This window comes from Lutra lutra, chromosome 10 (assembly GCF_902655055.1).
Source record: "Lutra lutra chromosome 10, mLutLut1.2, whole genome shotgun sequence".
In the NCBI taxonomy this organism is placed as follows: domain Eukaryota; kingdom Metazoa; phylum Chordata; class Mammalia; order Carnivora; family Mustelidae; genus Lutra; species Lutra lutra.
Window position 1 is genome coordinate 48,657,697 of NC_062287.1, and position 6,000 is coordinate 48,663,696.

The window sequence follows — 6,000 nt, forward strand, 5'->3', positions numbered from 1 at the left end:
ACTAGAGAATCCTGGGATTTCTATCATATTTGTTTTAGAGCTGGTAGTATCTTTAAACATGTATTTGTCCAACCTCACCCAGTGAAGTTTCTAATTCATCCAAAGTCAAGTAGGACATGTAGAAACTAAATACCAGGCCTGTGTTCTTATTTTTCACATGTATGACCCTGTAAGGCTAGTTGCTTGGGCAAATTTCTTGGATATTTAATTCAACAAAATTTATTTTATTCAATTTAATGTATTATTTATGTGAAACACAGTAGTAAACAGAGAATCATGACCCCTGTAAAGAAATTCTTTGGCCACTTGAGGTATTCTAGGGATTAAAGGGGGGAAATGGATGGTTTACCGTCCAGAAGGGGATCAATATCAGTATCTTCAAATTTGCAATCAGTAACGCATATAATTACCTTGTAATTCTTGTATTTAGGCTAATTATGGCATGAAAACCTCAGATCTCCATGGTTTAACCCATTAGGTTTAAAACTCATTCATATAGTAATCTAATGAGGGGTTTCAGGAGTGGCTTTCCTTATGTTGATTTATAGCTTCAGGTACCTTCTATGTTGTGGGTTTGTTAATGTACTAGGGGTTCAGAGTCCTCCACTGAATTAAATGTTGATTATATATAATATTAGCTAGTGAACTAAAGAGTCACAGAAAGGTTTTAAGGACCATAGTATAGTTAGAAGTATACCTCACTTCCTTGCACATTCCAGTGGCTGGTATTTGGTCACATGGTCCCACTTCACTACAAAGCAGGATAGGAAACATAACACCTTCTTTTAATCATGAAAAAAAAATATGGGGCACCTGGGTGGCTCAGTGGGTTAAAGCCTCTGCCTTCGGCTCAGGTCATGATCCCAGGGTCCTGGGATCGAGCCCTACATTGGGCTCTCTGCTCAGCGGAGAAGCTCTGCTTCCTCCTCTTTCTCTCTCTGCCTGCCTCTCTGCCTACTTGTGATCTCTGTCTGTCAAATAAATAAAATCTTAAAAAAAAATAGATGGAATTTTACATCTTTTCTATAATACCTTTGTCCGCTTTAAAAAAATTTATAATCTCCCAGATTTCTCATGTTTCTGTGAGAAGAGATTGTTAAGTAAATACTGTATTACTACTCATATTTTGAATGGTTCAACAGGAAATAGTATCCTCAGGATAGGAAATGACATATATTAATTTTTTTTTGTCATGAACTTTTTGTGTGTGTAGTAAGAAAAGTGGTTCAGAAGTCTCAGGAGTTTAGCTCCAATTTCTGCTTTATCTCCTCCTATCTGTGTGACTTAACCCCTCATCCCAAGTGAAGATAATAATACCAGACTTATCAACCAGATTGTTTGATAATTTTTTTAAAACATTTTATTTATTTATTTGACAGAGAGAGATCCCAAGTAGGCAGAGAGGCAGGCAGAGAGAGTGGAGGAAGCAGGCTCTCCACAGAGCAGAGAGCCCAATGTGGGGCTCGATCCCAGGACCCTGGGATCATGACCTGAGCTGAAGGCAGAGGCTTTAACCCACTGAGCCACCCAGGCGCCCTGTTTGATAATTTTTTAACTTCCAGTAGTCTTTATTTTTAGAATAGTTTTAGGCTCACAAAAATTTTTGAGAAAAAAGCACAGGAGTTCCTATATATATGCTGATACCCATCCTTTACCTACCCCACCATAAACACAGGCTCCTCAACTATCAATCTCTCTTACCAGAATTCAACATTGGTAACAATAGATGAGCCCACACTGACACCTCATAATCATCTAAAGTCCATAGTTTGGCTTTTTAAATTTTGTAATATGCATTTAAATTTCTTCTATGTCTTTTCATGGGTTGCTGGCTCATTTCTTTTTAGTACTGAATAATATTCCATCTACCACAGTTTATTTATCCATTCACCCATTGTGGGACATCTTGATTGCTTTCAGGTTTTGACAATTATGAATAAAGCTGCTGTAAACGTGCATGTGCAGATTTTGGTGTAAACAGGTTTTCAACTTCTTTGAATAAATGCCAAATGGTGTGATTGCTGGATTATATAGTAAGATTATATTTTGTTTCATAAGAAACTGTCAAATTGTCTTCCAATGTGTTGTACCATTTTGCCTTCCACCAATAACAACTGGCAGTATTTTATAGACATACATTGTTTTATTGTTCTTTATTGCACTTTGCAAGAGTCACTTCTTTATTGCACTCATGCAAGTCTCTTGGCACATTCCCTCCCACAGCATTTATTCATTTAATATCTCCATGTCACACTTCAGTAATTCTTGTAAAATCTCAAAATTTTTCATTATTATTATATTTGTTATGGTGATTTTTGGCCAGTGATCTTTGATGTTACTATCGTAATTGTTTGGGCGTGCCACAAACTGTGCCCAAATAAGACAGTGAACCTAACTGATAAATGTGTATATTCAGACTTCTCTGTTAATTGGCCATTCTCCTTCTTTTTCCCTCTACTCAAGGATCCCTATTCCCTGAGACACAACTATGTTGAAATTAGACTAATTAATAACACTACAATGGCCTCTAAGTGTTTCAGTAAAAGGAAGAGACACATATTTCTCATTTTATTTTATTTTTTCTCCCAAGTTTTTATTCAAATTCCAGTTAGTTGCCATATTGTGTAATACTGGTTTCAGGTGTACAATTTAATGATTTGTCACTTATATACAACATCCAGTGCTCATCACAAGTACCATCGTTAATAACCATCACCCATTTAACCCATCCCCCCAGCATATCTCCCCTCCAGCACACCTCATTTTTTTCTCTATAGTTAAGAGTCTGTTTTATGATTTGCCTCTCCCTTTCCTCCCTTTGTGTTCATATTTTATGTTTCTTAACTTCTACATGAATGAAATCATATGGTATTTGTCTTTCTCTGACTTAGCATAATATTCTCTAGCTCCTTCCAAGTCATTGTAAGTGGCAGGATTCAACCTTTTTTTAAATGATTCATTTATTTATTTTAGAGAGCAGGAGAGGGGCAGTGGGGAATGAATCTTAAGTGGACTCCACGCTGAGTGAGGAGTCCAACACAGAACTCGATCCCGTGGCCCTGAGATCATGACCTAAGCTGAAACCAAGAGTTGGATGCTTAACTGACTGCTACCCAGATGCCATCCTTAAAAAAAGTTATTTATTTGAGAAACAAAGAAGATTTCATTCTTTTGTATGGCTGAGCAATATCCCATTGTATATGTGTATACCACCTCTTTTTTTTTTTTTGGATTTGTCTAATATTTTCTCTCTTTATTGAGATATAACTGACATACAATATTGTATTAAGATGTACAACCTGTTGATTTGATAGAGTTATATATTGCAATATGATTACCACCATAGCATTAGCTAACACCTCTATCATGTCACATCACTTATAATTACTTTTTAATTTAATTTTTTATTAGCATATAATGTAGTATTTGCCCCAGGAGTACAGGTCTGTGAATCATAAGGCTTACACATTTCACAACACTCACCATAGCCCATAACCTCCCAAATGACCATAACCCAGCTACCCTATCCCTACCTCCCCTTCCCCCAGCAACGCTCAGTTTGTTTTGTGAGATTAAGAGTCTCTTATGGTTGTTCTCCCTACCAATAACATCTTGTTCCATTTTTTCCCTCTCTAATCCCCATGAATCCCTACCCTGCCTCTCAAATTCCTCATATCAAAGAAATCATAATTGTTTTTCCTTGATTGACTTATTTCACTTTGCATAATACCCTTTAGATTCATCCACGTTGTTGCAAATGGCAAGATTCCATTACTTTTGGAGGCTGCATAGTATTACATTATATATATATATATATCACATCTTCTTTATCCATTCATCTGTTGATGAACATCTAGGTTCTTTGCATAGTTTGGCTATTGTGGGTGTTGCTGCTATACACATTCAGATGCACGTGCCCCTTTGGATTGCTACACTTGTATCTTTATGGTAAATATCCAGTAGTGCGATTGCTGGGTCATAGGGTAACTCTATTTTCAACTTTTTGAGGAACCTCCATGCTGTTTTCCAGAGTGGCTGCACCAGCTTGCATCCCCACCAACAGTGAAGGAAGGTTCCCCTTTCTCCACGTACTTGTCAATGTCTGTTGTTTCCTGACTTGTTAATTTTAGCCATTATGACTGCTGTGAGGTGGTATCTCATTGTGGTTTTGATTTGTATTTCCCTGCCTGATGCTGACTGATGTGGAACACTTTTTCATGTGTCTGTTGGCCTTCTGGATGTCTTCTTTGCAGAAATGTCTGTTCATATCCTCTGCCCATTTCTTGATTGGATTATTTGTTCTTGGGGTGTTGAGTTTGATAAGTTCTTTATAGATTCTGGATATTAGCCTTTTATCTGATATACTATTTATGAATATCTTCTCCCATTTTGTCACTTGTCTTTTGGTTTTGTTGACTGTTTCCTTTGCTGTGCAAAAGCTTTTGATCTTGATGAAATACCAATAGTTCATTTTTGCTCTTGCTTCTCTTGCTTTTGGTGATGTCTCTAGGAAGAAGTTGCTGTGGTGAAGGTCAAAGAGGTGATACCTATGTTCTCCTCAAAGATTTTGATGGATTCCTGTTTCACATTGGGGGCCTTCATCTATTTTGAGTCTATTTTTGTGTGTGGTGTAAGGAAGTGGTCCAGGTTAATTCTTTTGCATATGGCTGTCCAATTTTCCCAACACCATTTGTTGAAGAGAATGTCATTTTTCCTTTGGACATTCTCCCCTGATTTGTCGAAGATTTGTTGCTCATAGAGTTGAGGGTCCATTTCTGGGCTCTCTATTCTGTTCCATTGATCTATGTGTCTGTTTTTGTGTCAATACCATACTCTCATCATGATCACAGCTTTGTAATAGAGTTTGAAGTCTGGAATTGTGATGCCACCAACTTTGGCTTTCTTTTTCAACATTCCTCTGGCTATTCAGGGTCTTTTCTGGTTCCATATAAATTTTAGGATTATTTGTTCCATTTCTTTGAAAAAAAATTGATGTTATTTAATAGGGATTGCGGTAAATGTGTAGATTGCTTTAGGTAGCATAGACACTTTCAAAATATTTTTTCTTCCAATCCATGAACATGGAGTGTTTATCTATTTCTTGGCCTCTTCCTCAGTTTCTTTCATGAGTGCTTTATAGTTTTCTGAGTACGGATTCTTTGCCTCTTTGGTTAGGTTTATTCCTAGGTATCTTATGGTTTGGGGTGCAATTGTAAATGGGATTGACTCCTTAATTTCTCTTTTATCTGTCTTGCTGTTGGTGTATAGAAATGCAACTGATTTATGAGCATTGATTTTATATCCTGACACTTTACTGAATTCCTGTATGAGTTCTAGCAGTTTTGGAGTGGCATCTTTTGGGTTTTCCACATAAAGTACCATGTTATCTGTAAAGAGTGAGAGTTTGGCTTCTTCTTTGCTGATTCAGAAGCTTTTTATTTCTTTTTGTTGTCCGATTGCTGAGACTAGGACTTCTAGTACTATGTTGAAGAGCAATGGTTATAATGGATACCCCTGTCATGTTCCAGACCTTAGGTGAAAAGCTCTCAGTTTTTCCCCATTGAGAATGATATTTGTCGTGGGTTTTTCATAGATGACTTTGATGATATTGACGATATTGAGGAATGTACCATCTATCCCTACACTTTGCTAGAGTTCAAAGAAGAGTTCTTGATAGAGAGTATGCTGTACTTCGTCAAATGCTTCTTCAGCATCTACTGAGAGTCTCATATGGTTCCTGTTCTTTATTTTATTAATGTATTGTATCACATTGATTGATTTGCAGATGTTGAACCAACTTTGCTGCCCAGGAATAAATCTCACATTGTAAAAAATCCTTTTAATGTACTGTTGGATCCTATTGGCTAGTATTTTGATGAGATATTTTGGTGAAAAATCCTTTTAATGTACTGTTGGATCCTATTGGCTAGTGTTTTGGTGAGAATTTTTGCATCTGTGTTTATCAAGTATATTGGTCCATAATTCTCCTTTTTGATAAGG